Source organism: Hylobates moloch, unplaced genomic scaffold (assembly GCF_009828535.3).
Source record: "Hylobates moloch isolate HMO894 unplaced genomic scaffold, HMol_V3 SCAFFOLD_7, whole genome shotgun sequence".
In the NCBI taxonomy this organism is placed as follows: Eukaryota; Metazoa; Chordata; class Mammalia; order Primates; family Hylobatidae; genus Hylobates; species Hylobates moloch.
Window position 1 is genome coordinate 89,198,143 of NW_026652282.1, and position 22,545 is coordinate 89,220,687.

The window sequence follows — 22,545 nt, forward strand, 5'->3', positions numbered from 1 at the left end:
AAAGAAAGAAAGAAAGAAAGAAAGAAAGAAAGAAAGGAAGGAAAGAAAATCGATACAGACAACGATCTGGATGAATCTCCAGAAAATTATGCTGAGTGAAAAAAGGCATTCCCAAAAGATTATATAGTATATGGTCCAGTGTATATAACATTTTATTAACTGCATTTTGGTTTAGCAAGATCCTGAATGTCTTCTCATTAATGTTGAATACAGGTTAAATGTATTTTACTGAAACCTAACTGGAAGCTGGTTACCCATGTATAGTATATGTCTCCGCTAGCCAAAATATTTTAGCAAGAATATACCATTCCCAAATCATGCCATATAACTGACTTATTGCATCATATAATATTCTCTAAAATGTCATACTACCCTAAAGATATGCTTTCTTGTTCTGTTGTTCCTCCTGATAAATTTCATTTCAGAAGTTTTAAGAGAGGAAGAAAAACAATCAACAGATTGTGAACAAGAAACATTTGTTAAACATAAGCATTAAACAATTGAACAAAATATTTCAAGGTAACTCTGATTACTATATGCCAATTTGTCTAGACTACTGGTTCTCAGGAGTTTGTTGCTTTTTCCAAAACAAAGATTGATTGGTTCTAAACCTAAAACTATAAACCAGAAGGGGCATTTTGTATTTAATTTCTCCTATATTCATCAATAACACTAACCTCCAAAAGAGAAGTGACCACATTTGGATTTGAATCAATCAAGTAAGAATCTCAAAATCAATCTTGAATACTGTGCTTCTCCATTAGAGAGCAGAGTTCAAACCTTACTTGTGGACTGTCTGCCAAGGATGAAAGGAGCTATTGGTTGTACAGCAGTTGTGCCACTAGATGCCTAAGTAGCAGGAATAAGGGGTAATTCTACAAATGCTGTCGGCTGAGCTGCATGCCTCATGGAAACAATATTGAAACTGGTGCTCCCAGTCTGAGGTGTGCCTCCACCGATGAATGAGAAACCTGAATAGCAGAGGAGGGAGAAGAGCCAAAAGCAAAAGGAGTGGATGCTGTCACCTCATGTGACAGGGTATTGCTAGTTACAGCATTAGTAAGGGTGTTGGCACCTATCCCAGAAGCCCTTGTAATCACTATAGGTTGTGTGGAAGCAGTGTTGCCCAACTTTTTTTTTTTTAATTGTTGTGGGCTTAGTAGGTGTATAACTTTACGGTTACATGAGGTATTTTAATACAGGCACATTCTAAATAGAAAAAAGGAAACAAAAATCAACATAACAGTTATCTACATATTAAAAGGCAACTAGATAACACGGCTCCTGTCAAATTAAGTTTTAAATGTGAAGGTTTTGTTCTATAAGTTATTTCATCTCAATACATAAAGATAACCAGATATTAATATAGGAATACATGTACAGAGCTCCATATTTCTCATTCATAGATAAAGGTTACCTAATTTGATCCACCTTAAGGGGAAAAACATTTTAAAATGTTTTAATGGAGAAAGAGTAGTTCAGAAAATTTTGTCTTCTGTAGAGACAAAAGGACTTATATGGCCGGGCGCCGTGGCTCACACCTGTAATCCCAGCACTTTGGGAGGCCGAGGCAGGTGGATCACGAGGTCAGGAGTTTGAGACCAGCCTGGCCGAGATGGTGAAACCCTGTCTCTACTGAAAATACAAAAATTAGCCAGGCACAGTAGCGCACGCCTGTAATCCCAGCTACTCAGGAGGCTGAGGCAGGAGAATTGCTTGAACCCAGGAGGCAGAGGTTACAGTGAGCCAAGATCGAGCCACTGCAATCCAGCCTGGCGACAGAGTGAGACTCCATCTCAAAACAAAAAAAAGGACTTATACTTCCTCTTTCTGCCAGTCCAGCACTTTATTAAACAACACAAGTTTTTGTTTTAGACACTAAATCAAACAACACGCATCTCTTTCAAACAATTTTTAGAGATTTTTTATCTTTTTTTCCACACTAACCAACTTCAGAAAAGTTTAGAAATTTTTAATGTATTTCATGACCCATGACAAAATGCTTCAATATTTAAATTAATCCTCCTAAGAAAGATTATTTAGCATTCAATTACAAGTTATTAGATAACTATAACAGGATAAAGGAGAATTCCAGAGGGAATACCCTTGCTTTCACCAGGTTCTCTGGTGCTACTAAAAGACATGAGGCTATCAGTGCTACGAAAAAACAAGTGGATTTACCTAAAAAGGCATGAAATGAGTACCTCCTTTAAAATTCTGAGATGCATGAGGGAAAACTAAATAATGATTTCATTACAATGATCGATAGAAAAAGATATCTCTAAAGAGTCACTTATTCAGCAAGTAGCCTAATTTCAAGATGATACATTTCCAAAACTCAGTGAGTACTCCTCCTATGGTTCACATAAAATGAAGGGAGACCACAGTACAGAATTCAGTGTGCCTTGTGCCTCAAATCTCAGATGCCTTCAATTTGGTAGACTACCTTGGGAATAAATAACATAATTCCAAATAGATTTTCATTTTTGAGACAGCGTCTCGCTCTGTCACCCAGGCTGAAGTGCAGTGGTGCAATCACGGCTCACTGCAGCCTCGACCTCCCGGGCTTGGGCAATCCTCCCACCTCAACCTCCTGAGTAGCTGGGACTACAGGCACATACTACCATGCCTGGCTAATTTTTTGTATTTTTTGTAGAGACGGAGTTTTGCCATGTTACCCAGGCTGGTCTCAAACTCCTGTGCTCAAGCAATCTGCCTGCTTTGGCCTCTCAAAGTGCTGGGATTACAAGCGTGAAACACTGTGCCAGGCCAGAAATAGTTGATTTAGAAATAACATATCATTTCTTTACCCAGTTTGTCTCTCAGAAACAATTACCTTTGTACCCACTAAAAAAAATCAGAAACTGTATTGCTCTTATTCTAAGGAAAATTCAGTTGCTACTGGGGCAGGAGTTGACACAACCAGTGTTCCAAAAATGAATCCTGTAGTCTGTGTAGCTGGAGCTGGATGTGAATAAGCCAGTGGAAGATGAAGATGTACTTGCAACTGGTTGGGACAAAACCCTCAAATTTAACCCTCCTATACCAGATGTAGAGAAAATAAACCCTGTAGTGGAAGTAGTCACTGTTGTTTTTGCAGAGCTAAATAATGAACCCACCTGTAAAGTTCTTCCAAAATTAAACCTGCTCATGACTCCAAACCCTAAAAAAGGAGAAGAGAAGAATGGGAAAAAAAATTAGAGCTCTCAATGAGACCTCAAAGAAAAGATGGTAGACAGAAGCCACACTGGAGTTGCTCCCTCGTACTCCAAACTTCTAGAAATACCAGTTTACAATCATTTAATAAAAGCTTTTTTTAATACAAAGCAAAGTTTTTCCAGAAAGAAGGACAATTTTCCAAGTGTCAGACAGAAAGGGAATTCATACCCATGAGTAGAAGTTAATGTTGCTTAGCCCAAGATGATACCTTGAATGAGATATGTGCCTTAATAGCTGGAAATACAATGCTGAATTTGGGGTACAATTTAAGGCTACCTGGTAAGACCACAGGCTCCTGAATCAGCAGAGACCTAGTGAAGTTTAAATCTAGGAAACATCTACAGGAGGATGGAAAAGACAAGAGACATGTGACAATCCCAAACTGCTACAGAAGATATGCATAGATGGCTCAAATTCAATTTATCTTTGTGATGTAGAAACTTCAAGATAAGATGTTATCATAAAAACTGGTTAGGAGTTGATAAAACCTTCAAGGTCCAGGCAGGTTGCCCATGACATTACTCAAAAGGGACATCTCCACTTCCTAGGTCACATATAGTAAAAAAAAAAAAAAAAAAAAACCCTTAGAAGATTAATTCACAGACAAGAAATACAAAACATCTAAGTCAGTCATCTTTAGACCTAAGAAAATGAGAGAATTCTTATCCAAGAAATTAGAGATAAAAGCACAATCTGAATAGCACATCAAAATATACGTTTGATATGTTCAAAGAGCTCAAGAAAGAAATGGCATCCATAAAACTAAGTGAATGTGAAAAAGAACCAAAAGGAAATCCAAGAAACACGTATCAGTATTAGAACTAAAAATGCTCAAAAGACAGATTTAAATAATAGACTACACAGTTGAAGAGAAAAAAAATTAGCAAATTAGAAGAGAGAACAGAAAAAAATCTGCCAGTATCAATGGCAGATAAAAATAAATAAATAAAAAAGATGGAAAAGGGGAGAGAATTAAGAGATAAGGAGAAAAAGAAGCTCCAATATATATCCAGAAGGAACAGAGAGGGAAAAAATAGAATGGCAGAGGCAGTATTCAAAGGGTTGATAAGTGAATTTCCTAGAACTGAAGAAAAATTAGTTCTCAGATTTAAAAAGCCACCAAGTGCAAGCAGGCAATCCCTCCTCACCACCATACAAACACACATACCCGTTATATACAATATATTGAAACCCTATAGAGAAAAAATTCTCATAGTTACCAGAGAGAAAAAAACAAATTTACCTAATAAGGAGCAACAACTAGATTGACAGCAGGCTCTTCATTAGCAATAATAAACACTAGAAGACAGTGGGAAAATATCTTTAAAGTGTTAAAGGAAAAGTCATTGTGAACTTATAATTCTATCCCAGTCAAAATTAATAAAATGAGATGACTAAAAATTAATTTTTAACACAGTAGCTCTGAAAGGCAATTCTAACAAATTTCAAAAATGCCTCATTAAAACTAAGAGTTGCATTACTTTATGCACCACTAAGAAAGGAAGGGAGAAAAACCACCAACCTGTCATAATTCATATTATTTAATTTTTAAATACTTTTTGAAAGAGTTCTTTTCATTGTAGACATAGATTTTAATCAAACATGCATACATTAGAAAAACGTATCAGCAAAGTAACTTGGTTAATGTATCTCAAAAATTCACATTGAGTCCAATTTTCTTTTCTTTTCTTTTTTTTTTTTTTTTTTTTGAGACAGTCTCCTTTAGTCACCCAGGCTGGAGTGCAGTGGCACAATCTCAGCTCACTGCAACCTCCGCATCCCGGGTTCAAGCGATTCTCCTGCCTCAGTCTCCTGAGTAGCTGGGACTACAGGCGTGTGCCACCATGTCTGCCTAATTTTTGTATTTTTAGTAGAGACTGGGTTTCACTATGTTGGCCAGGCTGGTCTCAAACTCCTGACCTCAGATGATCTGCCTGCCTCAGCTTCCCACAGTGTTGGGATTACAGACATGAGCCACCGTGCCAGGCCCCAATTGTCAACACAAATTTCTTGATGACTTCTATGCCACCAGGAGCACTGTTAAAGCAGCATTTTTAAAAATAACTTATAAGAGAACTAAAAGCAATTTTTGCTATGCTCTTAAGTCAGCTTTGCAAATATGTAGACTAGCTTCCTTTTGTCTCCCATTTCAGCATATTGATAACTAAATCTGATTTACTATCTCCTCCATTCTCTCCCTACAACCACTATTTTCTAAGAGTTAAAGGTGATCCTCCATTGTCTCAGGGATTTTTCACTTCAGTCATCCATTATGAAAGTTTTGATCCTAAAGATTTTGATATTATCTGTGCATGCAGGAACAACTATCATGTCACAACTGCCACCTGGCCAAAAGATACCATTCAACTATTAGACTTGCCTCCATTTCAGAGATGTTAAGATATGAAAAAAATGTACCTTTTTAAATGGCTGAGATACAGCATCTTGAATACTGTTTGTGTCATGGGTATCAGGGAAAACTTTCCCAAGAGTAACTCTGAAGGACAATATTTATCTGAATGTGTTAGTTACAACATGCTTATTTTTAAGTCTTATACACATCTTAAAACTTTTTAAATGTGAGCTCCAAATGGTGATTTCAACTGTAACAACTCAATCCTGGAAGGCACAGAAAGGTAAGCATTATGAACTTAGAATAAGAGCATTTGCTGTGTTTAGTTTTATATTCCCAAGTGTACCACTTTCCTGAGGTTACAAGTGCTATGTTGTTATAAATTATAATAATATTATTATAGGTTTTATAACATATAATTATTTATGTATTATATGTTTTAATATACATGATGATAATATAAATATTGATAGAAAAATTCATTGTTGTCAAACCATGGTGGGTGTTTATCCTGTAAAAGAAATTGACAAACACTTCCAGATTTAGGTATTGTCATCAATGTCATATTGCAGACAAAACTAAAGTTTTCTGGTAGCCATCAAAAGGTGGATTCTTTTGGCCAGGCGCCGTGGCTCACGCCTGTAATCCCAGCACTTTGGGAGGCCGAGGCGGGCGGATCACGAGGTCAGGAGATCCAGACCATCCTGGCTAACAAGGTGAAACCCCGTCTCTACTAAAAATACAAAAAATTAGCCGGGCGTGTTGGCGGGCGCCTGTAGTCCCAGCTACTCGGGAAGCTGAGGCAGGAGAATGGCGTGAACCCCGGGGGGGCGGAGCCTGCAGTGAGCCGAGATCGCGCCACTGCACTCCAGCCTGGGCGACAGCGAGACTCCGTCTCAAAAAAAAAAAAAAAAAGGTGGATTTTTTTTTCCTATGCCCTTGCATTTATGGAATTTCTATTCTTTTGGAAATAATTTAAGAATCTTCCTATTAAATGTAGCACATACCTTTAATTCTTTTCTGCCTTAGAAATTTGAGAAATAAAACAAAAAAATCACTTTTTGGACTAAAAGTACATTTTTGTCACTAAAAATTTTGAATTAAAGATTCTTGCCCTTCCATCTCATTTAGATCTTAAATATTTCATATCCTTAACTTTTTTATTTTTTAATCTATTTTGCTTGACCAGTTTCTGACAAAGGTGTTTAAAAGCCTCCAGTTATTATGAATTGTCAGTTTCTCCCTACAATCCCATTGCTTTTTCCTTTACATATTTCTTTTGTTTGTTTGTTTGTTTTGAGATGGAGTTTCACTCTTGTCCAGGCTGCAGTGCAATGGCACAATCTCGGCTCACTGCAACCTCCTGCAACCTCTGCCTCCCAGGTTCAAGCGATTCTCCTGCCTCAGCCTCCCAAGTAACAGGGATTACAGGCATGTGCCACCACGCTCGGCTAATTTTTTTTTTTTTTTGTATTTTTATACAGATGGGGTTTCACCATGTTGATCAGGCTGGTCTCAAACTCCTGACCTCAGGTGATCCACCCGCCTTAGCCTCCCCAAGTGCTGGGATTACAGGCTTGAGCCACCACGCCCGGCCTCCTTTATATATTTCAAGACTGTATTGTTAGGGGCCTATATGAAGTTCACAGTTGACAGACTCTTGGTAAATTTTCTTTCTTTCATTGGTATGAAGTAACTAATTATTACTAAACTGCCTTAAATCATATTTTGTCTGACACTGATGTTGCCTCACCATTTTTCTTTAGGTTGGTATTGGCCTAGTGTATCTTTTTCAATTCCCTTGTTTTCAACCTTTCTGTGTCATTTTAAATGTGATTTTTGTAAGGAGCATAGCTGAAATATTTTAAATCCAATCTGACAGTCTCTTAGTGAGTTTAACTTACTTACATTTATTGTGACTACTAACACTACTGGATTTTTCTTCCATCTTACTTTGTATTTTTTATTTGCCAGGCTCTATATATCTTTTATTGTTTCCTGAATATTTGGATTGATGAGATTTTCTTTATTCTCTTAATTTTTCCCAGGCGTGGAAGTTACATATTCTATTAATTTGTAAGCATTCTCTTGAATTATTTCTTTTAACACAGACTTAAATTTATATTTTTTAAAACAAAGTCTGAAATTAATCAGTATTCCGTATCCTTTTTTAACGAACAGGAACTTAGCACACTTTAGCTTCCCTATGCATATCATTACTTTATTAAAAAATGGGAAACAGGTCTGTACTCCCTATCTGTGGCAATCAAGAGGAATACGCTATCTCTGCCTTGTTGGGTTTCTCCAGACAACCCCTCTTCCTCTTCTAAGTAACCTCTCCTTATCCACACTGCCTAACTACAGGAGCTTAAAGCTGACAAAACTACAGCTTTGTATGCTGAGCCCAGCTTACAATCTCTCTTGGGTGACTCAATACAAGCACACATATTCAAAGAAAGGAATACTAGATGATAAAGGCCCTCAGCAGAAAGCCCACTAGGCCCCCAAAAATCATCAGAGCTCATTAGAAGGGCTACTAGAAATGAGCAGAATGTTCCCTACCTGGCAGTCCAATCTAAATGGGGCTTACTGAATTAACTAAATGGCTGAAGAGAAAGAAAACAACTGAATGAGTGTTGATGCCCACTAGACTGTTCTAGTCATTTAAATGCATTTGGAGCCTCAGTTTCCTCACTTCTAAAATTCTGACGGTTCCATTAAGTGAATAACCAAAATATTATTTTAAAAATAAGTTTGCAAAGGACTCTTCACATATACTGCCTTGTCTAATTTAATTTTATGTAAAGTGCTATGTGAAAGCTTTCCAAAATATAATACTGGGGTTATCCTCACTGCTGGTGAAGAACCAGCAAATCAAAGATAATTATAGAGCACTACTGAGAGGTGAAGCCAGCTGGGCTTCTGGGTCAGGTGGGGACTTGGAGAACTTTTCTGTCTAGCTAAAAGATTGTAAATGCACCAATCAGTGCTCTGTGTCTAGCTAAAGGTTTGTAAACACAGCAATCAGCACTCTGTAAAAATGCACCAATCAGTGCTCTGTGTCTAACTAATCGGGTGGGGACCTGGAGAACTTTTCTGTCTAGCTAAAGGATTGTAAATGCACCAATCAGCACTCTGTGTCTAGCTAAAGGTTTGTAAACACACCAATCAGCACTCAGTGTCTAGCTAAAGGTTTGTAAACACACCAATCAGCACTCTGTAAAAACACACCAATCAGCGCTCTGTGTCTAGCTAAAGGTTTGTAAACGCACCAATCAGCACTCTGTAAAAACGGACCAATCAGCACTCTATAAAATGTTCCATTTTATAGAACCCAACGGGGGTAAGAACAACTCTGGACACACCACCTTTATGAGCTGTAACACTCACCGCAGAGGTTCACTCCTAAAGCCAGCAAGACCACGAACCCACCAGGAGGAACGAACAACTCCAGACGCACCGCCTTTAAGAGCTGTAACACTCACTGCAAAAGTCTGCAGCTTCACTCCTGAAGTCAGCAAGACCACGAACCCCCCCAGAAGGAGGAAACTCCGGACACACCATCTTTAAGAACTGTAACACTCACTGCGAGGGTCCGCAGCTTCATTCTTGAAGTCAGCGAGACCAAGAACCCACCGGAAGGAACCAATTCCGGACACACTATCAGCTGGCCCAGACAGTGAACATAAACTGGATTTCAAAATATAATTTTAAAAAATTACTATTTATCTATCTCATGTATCAGCATGCAAATTATCTGCTCTGTGTACTACCTACTATTATTTATTGATTCTGGGAGTGTTCTCGGTAGTAGGAAACCTGATCTAGAATCAATAAATGATGGTAGGTCATTTCAGGACACACCACTTTATCACTCAAGTTCTAGACTCTCTTATGTAATATAAAGGGGAAAAGATAAAAGGAAGCACTTATTGAAACTGAAATCCCTTACCTTCATTACCTAACAACAAACCAAAAAGGTATTTTGATCTCCATTCTATAGCTGAGGAAGCAGAGGCTCTGAGGCACTAACTTTCCTAGGGTGAAGCAACTAGTAAGTGAAGGAACTGGACACAATTCTTCTATTTTAATACTAGCTTAAGCAACACATCATTAGGAAGATAAATCTACTGTGTGTCAAAAGGCAGAAACAAAATCAGTTCAAGCCTGGGTCCCTATTATAAGCCATTTCAGCATAATGTTTAAGGATTTCTGTCTCACAAAGTGTAAATGATTTTGAGAGTAATCATTCATTCCCCTACATTTACTTTGAGAAATGACTGTCAAGAGGTGACTAGCACAGAAGCTTAGCCATACAATTTATTAAAAATTGTTCCTGGTTTCTTAGAAGCAAATAGACTATTCTTCTTCAGAGGCAACATTTTCCCTAAACTGCCCAGTTATTGACAATCATCAAGTTCCACGAATGCACTCAACCTTCTCAAGAACATCATGACTGAGAGATCTGGTCTGAAAATTCACATATGATTAGTCATGTTATAAAACCATTTCCATAAATAGCAACCTCTGGCAATACATGATTGTTTAACACATCATTAATTAGAGCGGCAGAGACGCAAAGGAAGTACAAATTCACAGAAGAAACCCCTAGTTCTACCAAGATATAAAGTCTTCCAGAAAAAGTACTCAAGAAGAAAGTAGAAAAATCTAAGCCTCAAAGCACAGTAATGACCCTATTTGTCAGTAATAGTTATGCATGCCAACTCTGGAAGTAAAAACTGAATTACTAATGTCTTACTCTAAATGTTTCTGTTCCCAGAGAGAAATTGATAGGGAGAGGTGAAGTTAGCCCAGGCATTTTGAAGGAAACAGAGAGGGATCAAACTTCAAATGGTAATCATCTTATGCCAAAACAAAATATAAGGCTTCTGAAAATGGTGCATTGGTTTCAAGTTCATATTAAACATCTTAAGCAGTATAATTTGCTGATTATCTTTCACATTAAGTTCTTTTTTCCCCCTTCATACTATAGCTTCTCAAAGCCTTAAGGTCAGAATCTAATTTTAAGACCTAGAAAAAGTTTTTATTTTAATCCCAAAATGAGGATCAATTCTTCAAATGTTAAAAGTGTGATACTGCTGAAGACTGTAAATTGCTCATGTGAAGTTTGATCCTGTAATCCCAGCACTTTGAGAGGCCGAGGTGGGCAGATCATGAAGTCAGGAGTTCGAGACCAGCCTGAGCAACATGGTGAAACCCTGTCTCTACTAAAAATACAAAAATTAGTTGGGCGTGGTGGTGAGTGCCTGTAATCCCAGCTACTCAGGAGGCTGAGGCAGGAGAATCGCTTGAACCTGGGAGGCAGAGGTTGCAGTGAGCCGAGATCGCGCCATTGCACTCCATCCTGGGCAACAGAGCGAGATTCCGTCTCAAAAAAAAAAAAAAAAAAAAAGAGAGAGAATCTTGGAGGAGCTGAGAAGGACCCAAGGGATGGCAGTGTATGTGTGGGCATGAAGACCTAGGAAGAGGTATGGCTGCTTGGAAAGGGGGTGGAGGAATGCAAGAGAGGGCAGGGAATAGGGGAGGGTAGGTGAGGAGAGGAGAGAGAGTAAAATACTTGAAAGAACTAACTGGTGAATAGCAGTCAAATGCAAAAGACAGCCTCAAAGGTATGCCCATATTTATAAGAATCTTTCCCAAAACTCTGGAAAAGTAGAGCAAAAAAACCCTCAAAAAACAAAAAACTGGAGAATTCTGAAGAATGATAATCATAAAAACCTTTTACAAACATGCAAATAAGAAAAGTTGTCATATAAAGATCTCAAAAACTATTATTTACAAGGAAAATCAGATCTGGCTAATATAACTTAAAGTTTATTCTTTAATAGGAATGTTCACTTTTTTCATGGCCTCACTCCACAGAAAATAAAGCAATTAAACATATGCTTCTGAAAAAATAAGCATAATTCTTATGTTTCTAATTTTTAGTTTTTTAATTGTGGTAAAATACATATAATATTTGCCATTTTACCCATTTTAAAGTGTACAATTTTGGTAGTATTAGGTACACTCATACATAGATGTATGAATAACATCATACATAGATGTTATTCAACTGTCACAACTGTCTATTGACAAAACTTTTTCATCATCCTGAACAGAAACTCTGTACTCACTGAACACTAACTCCCTTTTCCTCCCTCCTCCAGCACCTGGTAACCTCTACTTTACTTTCTGTCTCTATGAATTGCTCTATTCTAGGTACCTCATGCAAGTGGAATCATAACAATATTTGCATGATTTATATGAATCTTATCTGTATATTTACAACAACTTAAATGTCCAACAGCAATAACGGAATGGAGATTTTTTTAAAAGTGATTTAGTCATACATTGGAATACTATATAGCAATAAAAAATAATTTTATTTGCATTTTAAAATCTCAAAAATACTGCTGACCAAAAAAAAAAAAAAAAAAATGCTGCAGGGCCAAGCACAGTGGCTCACACCTGTAATCTCAGCACTTTGGGAGGCTGAGGCAGGAGGATCACTTGACCCCAGGAGTTCAAGAACGGCCTGGGCAACATAGTGAGACCTTGTCTCTACAAAAAAAAATTAAAAATTAGCCAAGCGTGGTGGTGAGCACCTGTAGACCTGTGGTCCCACCTACTCCGGAGGCTGAGGTGGGAGGATCACTTGGGCCCAAGAGGTGGAGGTTGCAATGAGCCAAGATCACGTGGCTGCACTCCAGCCTGGGCAGCAGAGACCCTGTCTCAAAAAAGAAAAAAAAACTGCAGAAGAATAAATTATACCGTTTACATAAATCTTAAAGACACACAAAACAATATATTACAAATCATTTATGGCCGCATGTCAGGGCACTTATAAATATAGATTGGAAAAATATATACCAACTTTGGAAAAGTATCTCTGGGATGGGAAGGAAATGAGATTGGGAAGGGGTATAAAGAGATAGCTGTAATGTTTTAGTTCTTTAAAAAGATCAACACCTTAAAGAAAATGTGGCAAAATTATAACAATTGTTAAATCTTTGGTAGATACATGGATGATGGTTCATAAGTCTATTTTTCTGTTTGAAATATTTCTTAATTTTAAAGAAGTAATGTTTTAGAATGACAGAAAATAAGACAATATGTGTGCTTTGAAAATGGAGATGTGCTAATATAGACTAATTGTAGCCTTTATTCTCCCAGCCAACTTAATTGGCTCCTTTATAAAAATTGTTTAAATTATAAATTAATACACACTCATATAATCTTTGAAAAAGATATTCATAAAGTAACAGTGTGAGTGTTACTATGGCACTTAAATCTATGTGAAGCTGCTGTGATTCATATATTTTTTAAAGTAAATCATTTAAAAAATGTCTATACTTAGTAAAAAAAATAAATTCAGGCTGGTCTGAGTACAGTGGTATTTATTAATACAACTAATTAATCACAACCAGTTACAGAGTTCTTTGTTCCTTCTCCACTCCCATTGCTTCACTTGACTGTCTTAAAAAAAAAAAAAAAAAAAAAAAAAGAACATTCATGGCTGGGCCCAGTGGCTCACGCCTGCAATCCCAGCACTTTAGGAGGCTGAGGCGGGTGGACTGCTTGAGCCCAGGAGTTTGAGACCAGCATGGGGAACGTGGTGAAACCCAGTCCCTACCAAAAAAGAAAAAAAAAAAATTAGCCAGGCATGGTAGCATGTGCCTATAGTCCCAGCTACTTGTAGCCCCAGAGGTCGAGGCTGCAGTGAGCTGTGATCATACCACTGCACTTCAGCTGGGCCGACAGAGCAGACCGTCGCAAAAAAAAAAAAAAAATACATTCAACCTAACTCATATGTATAAAGGACACCAGAGCTGTTCACTGCCTGCTCTGGCACATAGAAATCTTGATTGCCAAATTCATACATCCAAGAGGGGCAAAAACTCCCAGCTCAGGTGCAGATCTAGATCTGGCCTTCCTGCTGGGCTTCCTACTGAGCTCACTGTTATGTAAGACACAAGTTATAGAAATGATTTTAAATAACCCAAGACATCATGGAATAACTGTATTAGCACATCTCCCTTTACTTTTTTTTTTTTTTTTTGAGACACAGTCTTGCTCTGTCGCCCAGGCTGGAGTGCAGTGGCGTAATCACAGCTCACTGCAGCCTCAACCTCCCATGCTCAAGTGATCCTCTCACCTCAGCCTCCTGAGTAGCTGGGACCACAGGCACATGCCACCAAGCCTGACTAATTTTTTAATATTTTTTATAGAGATAGGGGCTCCCTATGTTACCCAGGCTGGTCTTGAACTCCTGGATTCAAGCGATTCTTCCGCCTCAGCCTCCCAAAGTGCTGGGATTACAGGTGTGAGCCACCGCACCTGGCTACATCTCCCTTTTCAAAGGACACATAGTGTCTTATTTTCTGTTGTTGGTTAGTTAGGCTAAGTAAATTACAGCCAGCTCACTCTATGAAATACTAGGTTGCTGTTAGTGATGCAAAATATAAAGACCATCACAAAATAGAAAAAAATTTCCAAAACAGTATTAAATAAAAATAACAAAAAAGTATATGAAAAAGGATCACAATCATGTAAAAACATGGGTACATATGGATAAAGATAGGAGGGGTATAGAATTATCAGTTATATTATGGTAGCAGAATTGAGTGAGATTTTTCATCTTTAATTTCTTTCAATGTTGCATTAATAAGTTATTTAACCAGTGTTTTAAAATACTCTATATATTATAAAAGAATTAGCTAAACGATATCCATTTTCCATAGCTATAAATTCACAGAAACCTTTGGGTGTATTTTAAAAAATATTTTAGATCTCTCAAGTTTCATTACTTTAAAACCGAACTAGGAGTCAAATTCAGTGGTCTCTGCTTTGGGATAGGCAAGTTAGGGAAGCTCTCTTTCTGCTTCAACTACTGCCTCTAGATTGCGGCTGCTATCAAGGCAGAATGGACAAGAATATTAGACTTAAGCAAGTGACTTCTAGTCTCGGAGATCCACTTACTGACAGCACAATCCTGGGAAAGTCACAGAACCTCTCTAATCCTTATGTTCCTCAACCTCTAAGCTTCTGTATTTCCGACATTGTTCAGGGAAGTCAACTGCTTAAAGATTAATCTCAGATCCTGGACCCATCCCCCACCCCGCTACTTCCTCTACCTGGGGAAAACAGTTCTTAGTATTGAACGCCACCTTGCCAGGGACAGATGAAACCTTGAAGAGTTGATTATATCCCTGAAGATAAATAACATTTGTTCCCCAAGAAGAAAACTAATATTCACTGAACACCTGTGCACCTGACACTGTACCAAGTATTTCATATATGCTATATTGTATATCTTCCTGGGTCCCACTAGACCACAGAACCAATTTCTGGAGGGAGCCAGAGCAATCTGTATTTTAAATAAATTATTTATTTAAATAAGTTTTAAATAAAGTGCACACACAAGCTTGAAAACTAAAGGTCTAGGGACAAATCATTAGGGTGTTGTGGTGTACATTTTTAAAAATGTAATGGAAATTATCAGAGTATATTGCAGGTAGTAAGTGTTAAGTGTTGTTTCTGTAAAAACGGTTGTCGGTTATATATTGTCCACATGTGTACTAGGTCACAATATAAAATTTATTTCTTACTGCCGGTCACAGTCAAAAGGTCTGAAAAACAGACTGAGCATTACAGACTTAGAATAATGCACAATGAGGCAGAATAAAAACAAAAAAGCAAGAAAAAGGAGATGGCATAATAGCTGTAATTTAAGCTCCACAAGTATCTAGAGGATTAGCAAAATGCAAGACAGCTAAACTCTGATCATTCACAGTAATAAGCGGAATTAAGGTATTGGTAATTTGGCCAAAAGGCCAATAACGTTACTTTAGCCAATAACCTTATTCTATCCCCATTTTTTGTTTACTGTAGATAATAACAAGTAGAACGGACAAATTAATCAAACTTCACTATCCCTTATGCCAGATGGGATGGTCGTTAAGAAATGCATGGTATATAGAAAGAAGGGAAGCAGTTTAGTTCATTCATAATCAAATTCCAATACCTGAATAACCAAAAGTAACCATTCATTAAAACCTTCTGTGGGGTCCTACTATTGATCATGGCTAATCAGTCCTGAATACTCCAAATATTTATTACGCCATCCCCCCGCCGCCCCTTTGTTTAAAACCAAGCCACGGAATTTATGGGAAACTAGGGTAACAACTCTCTCTAAGTGAACTTAAGACAACCAGATTCCCTAGCAGTGGCAAGCGAGCGGCGCGCCTGCTTTTCTCCACTCCGAGGCGGGAAAAGCAGAGCTCCCGGAATCGCGATTTTCCCTAGAGTGGGAACGACACGTAGCTCAAGCCAGTGCCCCACAGGAACCGGGTGGCAGTTGACCAGGTGCTCCCCCGGGGACTTGGGGCCCGGAAGCCTTGCCTACAGAGGAGAATAAAAAGCGCGATCCCACCTGCACACATACAAACACACGATCGCCCGCGACAAGCCAGGACGGAAGCACAACACGTGTTTCTGTCTCGTGGGGGAGACGTGAAAGGCTGGGGCGTGGAGGACTGTAGCAAAACCTTCTCTACCCCCGGCCCACTGACCCTACCCTTCTGCCCCCGCCTCTCCAGATCGGCTGGAGATCGAGTCCTCAGATCGGGAATTCACGCGCGGGAAAAGCGTAAAAGAGAGCGAAGCCTGCTGACGAACGGGACAAACGAAAACCCCACAAACTTACCTTACTGGCAGCCGCCGCTGCTCGCTGTCCGGCCCTGAACTATATGGGCAGGCCTCCGAGACTGCGTAGCCTCCAGAGGGGCGGGTCCGGACCTGCTCGAGCCGGAAAGAACCGGCCTCCTCTGTGGGCCGGTTCTCGCTGAAGTAAAGCTAACCGAGACTGAGGCTTAAAAGGGGTCGACCTGGTTAACTAGAAAGGGCGACCAGTGACCCTGACCTGGACGCGCTCGGATTGGTCGATTCCTGTGCTGTCTCAGATGAGACTCTTCTATGATTGGCCAGAAAAGTCAAGCGGGAACCCGGAGATTGGCAGGTGGGGGGCGGTAACAAAACAAAGTTGTTACCCTAGCAACAGAGAGACGCTGCGCTCTCCACAGTCCGTTTTCGGAGCCTAGCCAGAGACCGGAAAACTGACCAAGGTGAGGAAACTCGAACCTCAAGAGGGGCAAAGACAGGGTCCTCAGATGCCGTGGCTATCAGAAAAACTAGGGAGAACTCTAGATATTTACAACTCTGAGAGATACCCCAAAAAGCCACAAGTTGGTCAAGGTGGAGGAGACCCGTTCCCTAAATCCCGCTATCCTAGACTCTAGAAGCAGGACGCTGCTTTAACAAAACTCGGTTTTACAGGATGTGAGTGAGAGATGGGTGCTGATCGACTGTCAGAAGGCAAAAATAAATATCTGAAGGTTTCCCAACTGGTCTTCTCTTAACTCTCACATGCACGTATTGGTTCTCCCTTCCCATTAATAACGACTAATTTGGGAATGTAAACCATATTTTCTTATAGGAGGACCTGGGTGCTCCAAACTGGAGCAGCCACTGTACCCTTCTGTTTTATATGTGCAGGCACGATTTATCCTGGCCTAGCATGCCTTGGTTAGGCAATGTTTTGGGGGATATAACACTTCAGACTGAAAAAAAAAAATGGCCCCAGTACTTACTATGTGAATAATGTCCTTTGTGCGACAACTTGAACGCTGTGGCCTGAGGGTTCCAGTGTTGCTTGGTTAGATAAGCTGAGGAGTGAGAAGTAATCAGACCTTCACTTGGTGGGCCCGAGTGTACTGTGCAGAGACTGCTTGTACCTACAAGACCTGCTACTCGCTAAGGGCTGATTGGGAGAGTAAGTATTACATGTCGTTTGACTGTAACTGTCAAAAGGTGGGGAAGTGTGACCAAAAAAATTAAATCTGAGTGAAGGGAGAGAACCTAGTTTGACCAAAGAGGGAGGAGTCATTTCTCCTTAAGAGCTTCTTGTGATAAGGATTCAGAACAGAGACTATATTTCCTGAAGAAATGAAAAAAATAGGACTGGGGAGAAAATTTAAAGCACAGCAAGAAAATTTGCCAGGCCGAGCGCGGTGGCTCCCGCCTGTAATCCCAGCACTTTGGGAGGCCGAGGCCGGCAGATCACTTGAGGTCAGGAGTTCGAGACCAGTCTGGGCAATATGGCGAAACCTGGTCTCCACTAAAAATATAAAAATTAGCCGGGTGTGTTGGCGCCTGCCTGTCTGGATGCTGAGGTGGGAGAATCACCTGAGCCCTGGAGTTCGAGGCTGCAGTGAGCCGTGATGGCGCCACTGCACTCTAGCCTGGGCGACAGAGTGAGACATGGTCTCAAAAACAAAAGAGGTCTCATACTCCACCTGTATCTAAAAAGAAGTCCCTCCAACTTCTTTTTAGATAGCGGTGGAGTATGAGACTTGAGATAGATAAACAAAGAGAAAAAAATATTAAGTGTATTAAGTTTGTCTGAAATGTACTATAGAGCATTGGATAATTCAGGATGGTTTCTACAGAAACCAAGGATTTGCCTCTCCATATTAAAACTAATTTTTCTGTAATCTCAGCACTTTGAGAGTCCTAAGCGAGGGATCACTTGAGCTCAGGAGTTCGAGACCCATCTGGGCTACACGGTGAAGCCCCGTCTCTACAAGTAATAACAAAAATTAGCCGGAGAAACCCCGTCTCTACAAATAGTACAAAAATTAGCCGGGTGCAGTGGCGCAGCCTGTAGTCCCAGCTACTTGGGAGGCTGAGTTGGGAAGATTACTTGAGCCAGGGAGGTCGAGGCTGCAGTGAGCCGAGATCGCACCACTGCACTCCAGCCTGGGCTACAGCAAGACCCCGTCTCAAAAAAAAAAAAAAACAAAACTCTCCCTTCTCAAAAAGGATTGGGATGGTACAGACTCCTTATGAATAAATGACTAAAACAGAGGAAATCTTAAATCAAAAGATGCTATTTATTTATTTATTTATTTTTTTTTGAGACGGAGTCTCGCTCTGTCGCCCAGGCTGGAATGCAGTGGCGTGATCTTGGCTCACTGCAACTTCTGCCTCCCAGGTTCAAGCGATTCTTGTGCCTCAGCCACCCGAGGAGATGGGATTACAGGTGCGCGCCTGGCTAATTTTTGTATTTTTAGTAGAGACAGGGTTTCACCATGTTGGCCAGCTGGTCTCAAACTCCTGACCTCAAGTGATCCACCAGCCTCGGCCTCCCAAAGTGCTGGGATTACAGGCGTGCACCACCACGCCCAGCCAAAAGACACTTTTTTTGATTTAATAATCAATAACTATTTAATTTCTTGACTTCTTTTTCTATGAAAGATTCCAGGTACTTTCAAAAAGCATCTTCCTTAAATATATTTTAAATTTGAAACGAAAACTGTTAAGTTCCCATAGTTATTTTGAGTTACTACATTTGATGGTAGTGAAAGTTAGAGACCTGAAAAAGAAACCATTCTTAGTATTATAAAGATAAATTCAAAATGAATTATTTTTAATAGGTGGGAAATCATTGATGAGTATAGTTACCAAAAAATGCAAAGCAGAAAGCAATTAGTCAGTATATTATAATTTAATTCAGACATAGGCAGAGATAATATCACTGTTGTGTTCTCAGAAGAATTTTAATGGAGGAATTGCGAAATAAGGCACTATATAAATAAAGTTGCTTCAATCTAGGAAAGCTGATTTTAAAAAATAAATAAATAAAAATAAAGTTGCAGAAGAAATGCCAAATTTATTTAGAGAATAAATACATTTTGAGTACTTGCAAATCATTGTGTTAAAGTCAGTATTTTACATAGGGATATATCTATTTACTTAAACAAGTTCCAAAAGGATATTGCTTGGTGACTTTTTTTTTGCGGGGGGAATGGAGTTTCTCTCTGTCACCCAGGCTGGAGTGCAGTGATCTCGGCTCACTGCAATGGCCACCTCCCAGGTTAAGTGATTCTCCAGCCTCAGCCTCCCAAGTAGCTGGGATTACAGGCGCCCGCCATCATGCCCGGCTAATTTTTGTGTTTTTTAGTAGAGTCAGGGTATCGCCATGTTGGCCAGGCTGATCTTGAACTCCTGACCTCAGGTGATCCGCCCACCTTAGCCTCCCAAAATGCTGGGATTATAGACGTGAGCCACTGCGCCCAGCCCTGCTTGTTGGTTCTTTATCACCCTGATTTTATTTACCATATATACTTGAATTAATAAAATCTATTATCTATTTGAATAGTCTGTAATTCAGAGTTTTCACTAATTTAACCTAGACTTTTCTACAATTAACTGATGTCCAAAGCCATCTTTATTGATACTGTGGAGGAGACAAATAAAATAGAAAGCATGATCCCAGCCTTACAACCAGTCTGACTTTAACTCAAGGTTACTGATGTTGCTTAAGTGCTGTGGGTCTGGAGCCAACCTGGTTGAACTTTTTCAGCCCCTGACTGGCTCCAGTGTTATGGTAATGAGCTGGTTCTGGAGTGTCAGTTGCTTTAGCTCATTGTGGCTAGTAGATGGTCCAATCATGCCTCTATTTATGAAGACCCGAAGTACTCAGGTTAATGTGGGAAAATCAAAGGCTCTGTCTGGAAAATGTTGCCATTAGCATTGGCCTAGCAAAAGAGAATGAGAGAAAGAAAAACAAAGGGCCTAGAAAATTTATTTTCTAAATACAAATCTCAAATAAAAGACAGTAATATATTTTGTTTTTACTGAAACTCTTAAATTTTCCTTAGTTTAAATTTATTCTTGGCCTATTTAAGTGACAGTGCCAGATTCAAACATTTTAGGCAGTGTGGCTCCAGAATCTTCTTTTTTATTTTTATTGTTATTATTTTATTTATTTATTTATTTTTGAGACAGGGTCTCACTTTGTCTCCCAGGCTGGAGTGCAGTGGCCCGATCTCGGCTCACTGCAACTTCCATCTCTGGGACTCAAGCTGTCATCCTGCCTCGGGCCCCTGAGTAGATGGGACCACAGGGGCACGCCACCGCGCCTGTCTAATTTTTGTATTTTTTGTAGAGTCGGGGTTTTGCTATGTTGCTCAGGCTGATCTCGAACTCCTGAGCTCATGTGACCCGTGAGCTCACCTTGGGCTCTCAAAGTGTTGGTATTACAGACGTCAGCCAGCATACCCGGCCAGAATCTTCTTTTTAAAAATCACTACACTGTACTATCCAATAAGTCAGGGCAAAAGGAAGAATACACTCCAAGGTACAAAGGCAGGAAATTATAGAGTATGTTTAATAAGCAGTTTAGTTTTTAACAGAATGTGTAGGAGAATAATAGGAGGGAAGGACAGAAAACTACGTTGGGACTATATCCTGAAGGACCTTGATTGCCAGACTCAGGATGAACTTAAATGTATATCACATTTAGAAATTAAAGATAGACCTATAAACTAACACTGCATAGTTCATTGTAGTGAAGATAGTTCCTTACAAATAGTTCATTTGTAGTTCCTAAAAAGTCCTCCTGTTTTAGTTTTTCAACTGTGATCCACTTGTGTCAAATGAATTTTAATAAATGTTTTTTAATAAAGTTTAATAAGTTGTTCTTAATATGTTAGACTTCTTTTTTTTTTTTTTTTTTGAGACGGAGTCTCGCTCTGTCGCCCAGGCTGGAGTGCAGTGGCGCAATCTCGGCTCACTGCAAGCTCCGCCTCCTGGGTTCACGCCATTCTCCTGCCTCAGCCTCTCCGAGTAGCTGGGACTACAGGCGCCCGCCACCACACCCGGCTAATTTTTTTTGTATTTTTAGTAGAGACGGGGTTTCACCCTGGTCTCGATCTCCTGACCTCGTGATCCGCCCGCCTCGGCCTCCCAACGTGCTGGCATTACAAGCGTGAGCCACCGCGCCCAGCCAATATGTTAGACTTCTTAAAAAGCTAGTAGAATCTTCCTTTCCATTGAATTTTGAATTTTTTTCTAAAAATTCACAAACTGTTTTTCTCCTTTGATACTTTGAATCATTTAACTAGTTAGTCACAAAATATTTGGGATTATTTTGTTTATCAAAATACAATATCAACAAACTTGTCATGATTTATTTATTTATTTATTTATTTTTGTTGTCATGATTTATTAATTTGTGTTTACAGATTATTATTACATTTGATATGGTAAAAATATTTTGGCTAAAGTGGTAATTTTATTATTATATTTCTATTTTAATTGAGCTATAGTGCAAATCTATGGCATTTTATTCCAGCATAATTTGGAAGTCCAATTGTACTTTAAGAAGTCTAATTCCTAATATGCTTCAGATATATAAAGTGTTACTAAGAATTATTGTGCATAATTTAACAAAAACAAGTGTACACATTCCAAGGAGGACCATCCCCTTCAAAGTAGTCACTTTAGGAGGCTAATCTATTTATTCTGATGTTGTTGTTATTGCTAAAATTGCTTTTGAAACTTCTGTTTTAGAATCACCTTGAGGCATGCAGCACATTCTTTTGAATATCCTCAAAGAAGAAAATCTTCATATTTTGAAAGTAGACATGATATCTAAATATATCTAGAAATCACTTGGCGACAAATCTGATGTGTAATCAAACCAAATGATACCATAATGATACCTATTTTCTTGGTGATACATATGAAGGCAATTCCAAATAAAAAGAAAAATCCCAAAATATTTTGAGCATTGATAGTATAATTTACATCAGTGTATAACCTTCCAAATGACTATTTTGAAATATAACATTCAGATGAATTTAGTCATGCTTCATTTGGTATTAATCAGCTGCTGACTATGTGCCAGCTGCAGTTATTAAAGACACTAAATCTACAGGTATAGCTTCCCACTGCTCATACTGGCCTACTTCCCACCTAATGAGAACCAGGCCAGAGTTCCTTTCCAAATAACTGGTAGGGATTTAGAATTAATCTGGTTTTTCTAAATCCAGTATCCAATGTACCAAAGGAACCATAACATTCCTTCATAACCTCCACTGTGGGTACCAAGGTGACATGAGAAAGCC

The 22,545-nt window shown here is 39.2% G+C and overlaps 2 protein-coding genes across 4 annotated transcripts in view; one reads left to right on the forward strand and one right to left on the reverse strand.

The window, feature by feature from the left end:
- The window catches only part of NUP62CL (nucleoporin 62 C-terminal like), a 146,587-nt gene that overhangs the window by 60,688 nt on the left and 63,354 nt on the right, over positions 1-22,545 (reverse strand). The window lies entirely within an intron of this gene.
- The window catches only part of DNAAF6 (dynein axonemal assembly factor 6), a 40,241-nt gene continuing 34,314 nt past the window's right edge, over positions 16,619-22,545 (forward strand). The window contains exons 1-2 of one of the 2 annotated variants that reach the window (XM_032756410.2): positions 16,619-16,698; positions 17,129-17,405. The gene's annotated coding sequence lies outside the window, so the exon portion shown is untranslated. The remainder of the gene's footprint in view (positions 16,699-17,128; positions 17,406-22,545) is intronic. The other variant, XM_032756409.2, reaches the window with a different exon arrangement.